This window comes from Triticum dicoccoides, chromosome 2B (assembly GCF_002162155.2).
Source record: "Triticum dicoccoides isolate Atlit2015 ecotype Zavitan chromosome 2B, WEW_v2.0, whole genome shotgun sequence".
Lineage (NCBI taxonomy): Eukaryota > Viridiplantae > Streptophyta > Magnoliopsida > Poales > Poaceae > Triticum > Triticum dicoccoides.
Window position 1 is genome coordinate 690,801,903 of NC_041383.1, and position 8,853 is coordinate 690,810,755.

At 57.5% G+C, this 8,853-nt stretch overlaps 1 pseudogene; it reads left to right on the forward strand.

Moving 5' to 3' along the window:
• Positions 1-6,151: 6,151 nt before the first annotated feature.
• On the forward strand, positions 6,152-7,470 carry LOC119361152 (annotated as a pseudogene).
• The last annotated feature ends 1,383 nt before the right edge of the window (positions 7,471-8,853 follow it).

Genomic DNA, 8,853 nt, shown 5'->3' on the forward strand with positions numbered 1-8,853 from the left:
GACTCGGGGTATGTGGGATTCTCCACAAAATAGTGCGTCATCAATCTGTTGTGGGCTTCGATCCTATCCCTCCAAATTTTCTGCCGACTCATAACCGAAACATCGTGCTTTGATTTTTTATCGATGTGCATAGCTAGGATCATTGCAAGATCCTCCTCCTCTTCCATATCAAATTCTTCTTCGAAAGAATCATATGACGAACTCATCTATAATATTCAAAACTAGGCTATAAAAAACTACAAACAACATGCACCAAATTCATGTAAAAATGTGAAGCTGGAAGCAATACATACTTTGCGGGCGTTTTGTCGAACACCTTGCGGGCGCCGAGCGGCAGTGGGCGGTCGGGCGTTGTTCGTCAGAGGACTCCCGCGCGCGACGGGCGGCGGTGACTAGAGGGAGACGGGGGAAGCCGTGGCCGCGCGGGGAGTGACCGGGGAAGCGCCGGAACGGTCTCCGGAAGAAATGAGGTGGCGCGGGCGGCGGCGGCGCAAACGGCTGGATGGGTAGGTGGAGTTGCTGTTGGAAGACTGGCACGACCGACACTGGGCCACGCTCGTCAGGAGGCCAACGCCATCGCGCGAGTCTCTCGGGAGACACGGCACCCACGCGTGCATGCACGCCCACGCCTCCATGCACGACGTGATCCCTTCCGGCTCTCCCGTTTCTGTTGTAACTGATCTATCGATGTGTAAAGCCTGTGTATTTAAGTGTACTCTGTATCAATGAATGAATATAGACAGATTTCACTCGTCTAACTTGGTATCAGAGGTCGTTGGTTCCTCCCTCCGCTTCTGCCATGAGCTTCCGGCGCCCGCTCCGCCGCACCCGCTCCTTCGGGGACACCGACGCACCCTTCATCCTTCCTCCCGTCGCCCCCGGCCCCGAGCCCGCCGCACCGGCTGCTGACGCCGCCCCCGTGCCGCCTCCTGCAGTCGCGCCGGTGCCCGTCTCCCCCAACGCGCGCCTCCTTCGTCGCGCTGGCGCCGCACCTGCGGTGCCCCCTCTCCGCGCCGTCCGCCCTCACGCCGGCGCCCTGGCGCTCACGCCCCCGCCAGCCCAGGTTCCCATGATCCCTGCCCCATCCATGCATCACGTTAACATCGCCTCTTTCATCCCATTCAAGCTTAGCCTCGACGCCAACAATTATTCGAAGTGGCGCCACCTGTTCTGGTTCGTCCTCTGCAAGTATCATGTCGAGGAGCACGTTCTCGAGGACGCCGATCCGCTCCATGAGGACGCGGTTTGGCGCAATGACGACATCACGATCGCTCTTTGGATATATGCGACTATATCCGATGAGCTCTACGACGTAATCCAATCCCCCGAGAGCACGGCGTTCCATGTCTGGCAACAGCTGGAGGTCTTCTTCCGCGACAATGCCACCGGCCGCGCCGTCCACATCGGCGCCGAGTTCCGGGTGACGGTCCAAGGCGACATGATGGTGGCGCAGTATTGCCGCCGCCTCCAGCAGCTCGCCAATGCCATGGCCGACGTGGGTGAGCCGGTCACCGACCGGTCGCTCACACTCCAGCTCGTCCGTGGCTTGAGCAGGCGCTTCCACGTCATGGCCACCTTGTTGCCGATGCAGCAGCCGTTCCCGACGTTCGTCCAGGCTCGGTCGCGCCTCCTCTTGGAGGAAATCGGCATCGCTGAGCGCGAGCGCGCCGAGGGGGCGTCCGCCCTCGCCATCGGCCACGGGGGTGGCTCCTCGTCTGGCGGCTCCTCCTCCACGGATCGCCGCTCGCCACCGTCGCCTCAGGACAAGGGGAAGAGCCCCGCCGCCGGCAGCCCCTCCGGAGACCGTCAGCGCGGCGGGCGCGGGCGTGGCCGCGGCCGCGGTCGTGGCGCTCCCGGCGCCTCCTCGAGCTCCAACACAGGGCGCGGCGCTAGCGGGCAGCCCCAGCCCTGGATGGGGTACTTCGCACCGTGGGGCTCGCCCGCTCCGACCCCGCAGCAGTGGCGTTCGTCGTGGGTGCCGCCCAACTCGGCGGGTGTTCTCGGGCCACGCCCGGGGGCCCAGCACCAGGCCTACCCCGTCGCCGCCGGGCCTCCCCCTGCCGCGCCCTGGGATCCGCAGGCTATGACGCACGCCTTCGCCAACCTCCAGATGCAGCCGCCGCCGACCAGCAACGAGTGGTACATGGATACGGGTGCAACTTCCCACGTCGCCAGCTCCTCCGGTAACCTCACCAAGCCTTCCTCTTCTCCGTATTATCCCTCTAGTATTACTGTTGGTAATGGTTCGTCCATCCCTGTAGTTGCTGCCGGTTCCACCTCCCTCCCTCCTTTCCAATTAAACCACATCCTCATCTCTCCAACTATTGTTAAAAACCTTATATCTGTGCGTCGATTTACTCGTGATAATTGGTGTATTGTCTCTTTTGACCCCTTTGGCTTCTCTGTGAAGGACATGGCAACGGGGAAACTCATCATGAGGTCCAGTAGCTCCGGAGATCTTTACCCTTTCTTGCACAATAATGGCGGCTCCATGGCACTCTCCGTTTCGAGCTCCGGTGACCTATGGCACTTGCGGCTGGGCCATCCTAGCCATGTTTCCCTTTCTGCTTTAATGAACAACTTTTTAGATTCATGTAATAAATCGCAAGGTTCTTCGGTGTGTGAATCTTGTAAAATAGGCAAACAACCTCGACTACCGTTTCCCCATTCCACTTCGTTTACTATAGAACCTTTTCAACTTATTCATTGCGACTTGTGGACCTCACCTGTTTGTAGTTTTTCCGACTATCAATATTATCTTGTTGTGCTTGATGACTTTACTCACTACTCTTGGGTGTTTCCCTTACGCCACAAATCCGACACCGCTGCCACGCTCTTACGTTTCTTCTCCTTCGTTAACACTCAATATAATCTCTCTATTAAATGTGTGCAGTGTGACAATGGCGGCGAGTTCCTCTCTCTCTCTCTACGTGACCACTTCTCTCGCCATGGCGTCGCCTTCCGCCTCTCCTGCCCACACACTTCACCTCAAAACGGCAAGGCCGAACGCCTTCTTCGCACCACTAACGATGTCCTCCGCACTCTTCTCATCCACGCACATATGCCGCCCGAGTATTGGGTCGAGGCACTCCACACCGCCAACCATCTTCTCAACCGGCGACCCTCATCAGCCATTAACCAGCACACACCCTACTACCTCCTCCACGGCGAACACCCCACGTACGACCATCTTCGCGTTTTCGGATGCCTTTGCTTTCCCAACCTCACCCACCTCGCGCCACACAAACTAGCCCCCCGATCCACTCCTTGCGTCCTACTCGGGTACCCCCTGGAGCACAAAGGCTACCGCTGCCTCGATCTACGCTCGCGCCGCGTTTATATTTCTCGCCACGTCACTTTTGACGAGAAGAAATTTCCCTTTGCTACACTTAGCACACCACCGCCCACAGACCCTCCTACCACACCAGATCTGCCGCCCCTGCTAGCCCACCCCGCAATCTTACCTACCTCGTACCCTCCGGTATCCCCATCGATCGGATCCGCTCAGGGCTTCGCGCCCAATCCGCGCGCTCCCGTTCCCCCAGATCGCGCGCCACACACACCCGTCGCACCACCTGACCCGGCCCCGCCCAGTCCAGCCTCCCGTTCCCCCGCGCCTGTCTCCCCCGCGCATGCCGCGACCCCGCTGCCTACCCCACCTAGCCATGCAGCCAACCCGACGGCCTCTCCCATGCATGCGACCGGCTCGCCTCCTACCCCACCTCGCCATGCAACCAATCCCGGCGCCTCCACTGATTCCCCCTCCACGCCTCCTCAGCGCCCGCTGCCACCTCGAGCCGTCCCCGTCGTACCGCCACAAAACCTCCACCCCATGCGCACCAGAGGCAAGTCTGGTTATCTTTTGCCTAAGCAACACATCAGTCTCTCCGTCACCACCGATATTAGCCCTCTCCCTTCTTCCTACCGAGCAGCTCTCAAGGATCCGAACTGGGCCGCTGCGATGCTAGAGGAGTATAATGCGTTGTTGCGGAATGACACTTGGTCGTTGGTTTCCCGTCCTGCAGATGCGAACGTGGTGAGTGGCAAGTGGATCTTTCGCCACAAGTTCAACCCCGACGGCTCGTTGGCTCGGTACAAGGCACGGTGGGTGCTCCGCGGCTTCACTCAGCAGGCCGGCGTTGACTACGGTGAGACGTTCAGTCCCGTTGTCAAACCCGCCACGATCCGGGTCGTCCTCAGCCTCGCCGCCGGCAGCTCGTGGCCCATCCACCAACTCGACGTCAAGAACGCCTTCCTTCACGGGCACCTCTCTGAGACCGTCTACAGCATGCAGCCCGCTGGCTTCATCGACTCCTCGCGACCTGGGGACGTGTGTCGTCTCAACCGGTCACTCTACGGGCTGAAGCAGGCGCCTCGGGCATGGTTTGCTCGGTTCACATCGTACCTGCTCTCTCTTGGGTTCCATGCTTGCAAGGCTGACTCCTCGCTCTTCTCCATCCACCGTGGTCGTGACACCGCATACCTCCTCCTTTATGTCGATGACATTATCCTCACCGCTAGCACGCCTGCCTTCCTTCGCTCCATCATCAGCTCGTTGCATCGTGAGTTTGCCATGACCGACATGGGTCCCCTACACCACTTCTTGGGCATCAACGTCCACCATACCACCCACGGCCTTCACTTATCCCAGGAGCAGTACGCACTTGAGATCTTGGATCGTGCCGGCATGCTTAACTGCAAGCCCGTGTCCACTCCCATTGACACCATGTCCAAGCTCTCTGCCACCGACGGTCCTGCCTTCCATGATCCATCTCTCTACCGGAGTCTGGCTGGGGCTCTCCAGTACCTCACCCTCACGCGTCCTGACTTATCCTACGCTGTCCAGCAGTGTTGCCTGTTCATGCATGATCCCAGGGACAGTCACTTCCAGATGGTGAAGCGGATCCTCCGCTACGTGCGTGGTACTGTGCACCTCGGGTTGCGCTTTCACCGCTCCGCCTCCAGCGACCTCACGGCGTACTCCGACGCGGATTGGGCGGGCTGCCCGGACACCCGCAAATCGACCTCGGGTTTTGCGGTCTTCCTCGGCACCAACCTCGTCAGCTGGTCGTCGAAGCGCCAGCACACGGTGTCTCGGTCCAGCGCCGAGGCCGAGTACAGGGGGATCGCCAACGCCGTCGCCGAGTCGTGCTGGCTTCGGCAACTCCTCGCCGAGCTCCGTCGCCCCCCGTCGCGCGCCACCATCGTCTACTGCGACAACGTCAGCGCCATGTACATGTCCGGCAACCCCGTGCAGCACCAACGCACCAAGCACATCGAGATCGATCTTCACTTCGTCCGCGAGCGTGTCTCTCTTGGCGAGGTGCGTGTCCTTCACGTGCCAACGACGTCGCAGTTCGCGGATATCTTCACCAAGGGATTACCTACCAGTGTCTTCGTCGACTTCCGGACCAGTCTCAACGTCGGTGAGCACCGCGCTTCGACTGCGGGGGGGTGTTGGAAGACTGGCACGACCGACACTGGGCCACGCTCGTCAGGAGGCCAACGCCATCGCGCGAGTCTCTCAGGAGACACGGCGCCCACGCGTGCATGCACACCCACGCCTCCATGCACGACGTGATCCCTTCCGGCTCTCCCGTTTCTGTTGTAACTGATCTATCGATGTGTAAAGCCTGTGTATTTAAGTGTACTCTGTATCAATGAATGAATATAGACAGATTTCACTCGTCTAACTGTTGCGAGCGAGCACTCGAGAGTCCAGCGCGCGGGAGCGGACGCAGCAAATAAGCGGCGCGCGATGGCGTTTCGGCCCGCGCGCTGAACTAGATATGCCGCACACGCGATTTTTGCGCTTTCGCTGGAGCGCCCGGAGCTTCAGCGCGGTGCTTATATAGCGCGGCTGTTGGAGATGGTCTTAGTCCAGCTAAAGAAAAGCAAGGGTTAGTTGTCCAGGCGTTTGTCATCACAAAAAGTGCTTCGTCTACCTCCAGTCCGGCAAGAAAGAGCTAGGCAGGGGTCCGATCCCATCAACAGCAACCCGGATCTTCAATGGAAAACCAACAAACTTGCCAAACTTGGTGGCCAGCAGCGAGCCAGGTAGACGAAATCTTGCCAAAACGAACGACGTTCATCAGGAGTTCAGGTCACGGTCGTGGACTTTGCGATTTCTGATCAGATCCGCGCAACAAAAATGGAAGGATATCAGTTTCAGGAAGGATACGGTGAAGTGCGATCGGAGTCCAACCCGGCCGGCGGCCCCGTCGTCTTCCTACAAAAAGGCCCTCCACCCCTCCGGAACAAACCCAACCCCGTGAGCACGACAAGCGATCGACGGGGAGCACCGCGTCGTCCACCCGCCGCGCCGGCGCCGCCAGCACGGCGCAGCGGTCACGCGTGGACTTGAAGACGGCGCGGGGATCCCACGAGGGCACTCACGTGTTCGAGATCTCAGGCTACAGCCTGTTCCGGGAGCGGCTGGGAGAACGCGGGAGCGTGTGGTCGGCCGAGTTCGCCGTCGGAGGCCACGACTGGCAGATCCAGTTCCACCGCGAGCTTCTCAAAGACTACGCGGCGGTGCTCCTCGTTCTACGGAGCAAGAACGGGGACGCCAAGGTGAGGGCGTCCTTTCGGCTCAGCCTGCTGGACGTCACCGGGCGCTCGCCGCCGCACACGATAGCCAAGACACACGAGTTCGATCCCGGCGGCAAGAGTTTCTCCACCGGCTTCTACCGGTTCATGGAGAGGAGCGAGCTGGAGGCGTCCCCTTACCTTCGCGACGACCGCCTCACCATCGAGTGCGTCATCACCATTCTCAAGGATGCGAGATCATTCCTCGATGATGTGACACCGTTCGCCGTCGCCGACGCCGAGGTGCCGCGTCCGACATCGCGGGGCATCTCGGGAGGCTGCTGCAGGGGAACGAGGGCGCCGACGTGGTTCTCGAGATCCAAGGGGAGGCCTTTCCCGCCCACAAGCTCGTGCTAGCAATGCGGTCGCCGGTCTTCAAAGCGGAGCTGTATGGCGCCATGAGAGGAGAGAAAGACACGGGTCGTATTACCGTCACCGACGTGCATCCGGCTGTGTTCGAGGCCCTGCTCCATTTCATCTACACCGATTCGCTGCCCGCCATGGTTCATCCTGGCCGCGATGACTACAAAGAGATTGTTATGCATTTGCTTGTCGCGGCGGATCGGTATGCCATGGAGAGGCTCAAGGTCATATGCGAAAGCATCCTCTGCAAGAACATTGATGCAAAGACCGTGGTGACTACGCTTGGCTGATCAGCATCACTGCAACAGGTTGAATCATGCTTGCGTTCAGTTCATTTACTCTTTGGATGCAACGGAACTCGATGATGTGATGGCAAGTCAAGAGTATGTTGAGCTCAAAGCAACATCTCCTTTGGTTTTAGTTGAACTGTTGGAGAAGACAAATAGGCTCAGCAAATCAAAGTCGTCAGTTCATATTGGTAGTTTAGTGCAAACAGTAAGATATATCAGGATGAATTAGTTTTACTTAGTAGGCTCGATCGGCAATAAAAACGAGTGTCTTGCTTGGAAAATTTATGTTTGGTGCTTCAAGAAGAGAAGTAGTTTTGTTTTGTCAACGTTTTTGTTTCCTCAAAGATGTTGGTTAGCATTTTGGCACGGACATATAAATGCTACTCCCTCGGTCCCATAATATAAGGGTCCCGATAACTGCCACACGTGTGGTGTATCGGGTAGTTGTGCCACACGTCTTGTGTGGCATGGACAGCAACCAGCCCACACACCTACGTGTGGGCAAAACAACTAATGCCCACACACATTTTTTTCCCTCCCGAACCCTCTCACACGCGTGCGTGTGGGCGAAGTTCATAACGCCCACACGCCCGTATGTCAGGCCTCGTACTCTCCTGGTCCCGCACGCGACGCGTGACGCCCACCGCACGCCCGCAGTTGCCATGGTCCAGACCCTCGCCCATGTTCATTTATCTGCAGTTGCCATGTCGCTGAACTACGGTTGCCATGTCGGACAACTGCAGTTGCCATGGTTGCTCAACTGCAGTTGCCATGTATGGTCTGATCTAATGTAGTTGCCATGATTTCATAACTTTAGGAGTTGCCACATACTAACACTAGGCAGTTGAGAGAGTTGCCATGTGCTCACAAGCATGCTAGGGCGGTTGCCATCTAAAAAGGAAGAGTTGTCATCTGCTTACGTGCACGTTAGGGCAGTTGCCATGTACGTGCACGTTGGGGCAGTGGCCATGTACCATGCAAAAACACATGGCAACTCGATAAAAGAGAGTTGCCATCTTCTTACGTGCACACTAGGCAGTTGCCGTGTACCCTGCAAAAACACATGGCAACTCGGGTAAAAAAAGAGAGTTGCCACCTGCTTTTGAAGCACACTAGGGGCAGTTGCCATGTGCGCTGCAAAAACACATGGCAACTAGCAGTTTGGGTGTGCGAGAGGAGACGGGCGTGTGGGCGAGATGGCAAATGCCCACACACCAGCCCCTGTGCGTGACTGAAAACTGGTGTGTGGGTGAACTGCTAAACGCCCACACACCGGCCCCTCTATGTGGTTGTGACGCCCGGGTAATTATGCTACAGTAATCCCCACTAATGTTGCCACGTCACCTCGGTTACTGTGGATAAACTCGCGTTAGTTCGAAACCGGTTCGAATTCAAAATCAAAACAAAAGCAAAGATAAAAGGTTTTAAAACAAAGACTAAAAATGTTCGGGGGTTGTCTAAAATAGCTAACCTAATTATGGTGGGGTGCACTAATTTTGGTAAAATGCTTTGGCATTTTAAGTAAACTAAAAACAGAAAAGAGAAATAATAAAAGAAAAAAGGAAAAACAAAAAAAGGGGGGGGAAGGGAAAACCCCTGGCCCATTCCCCTG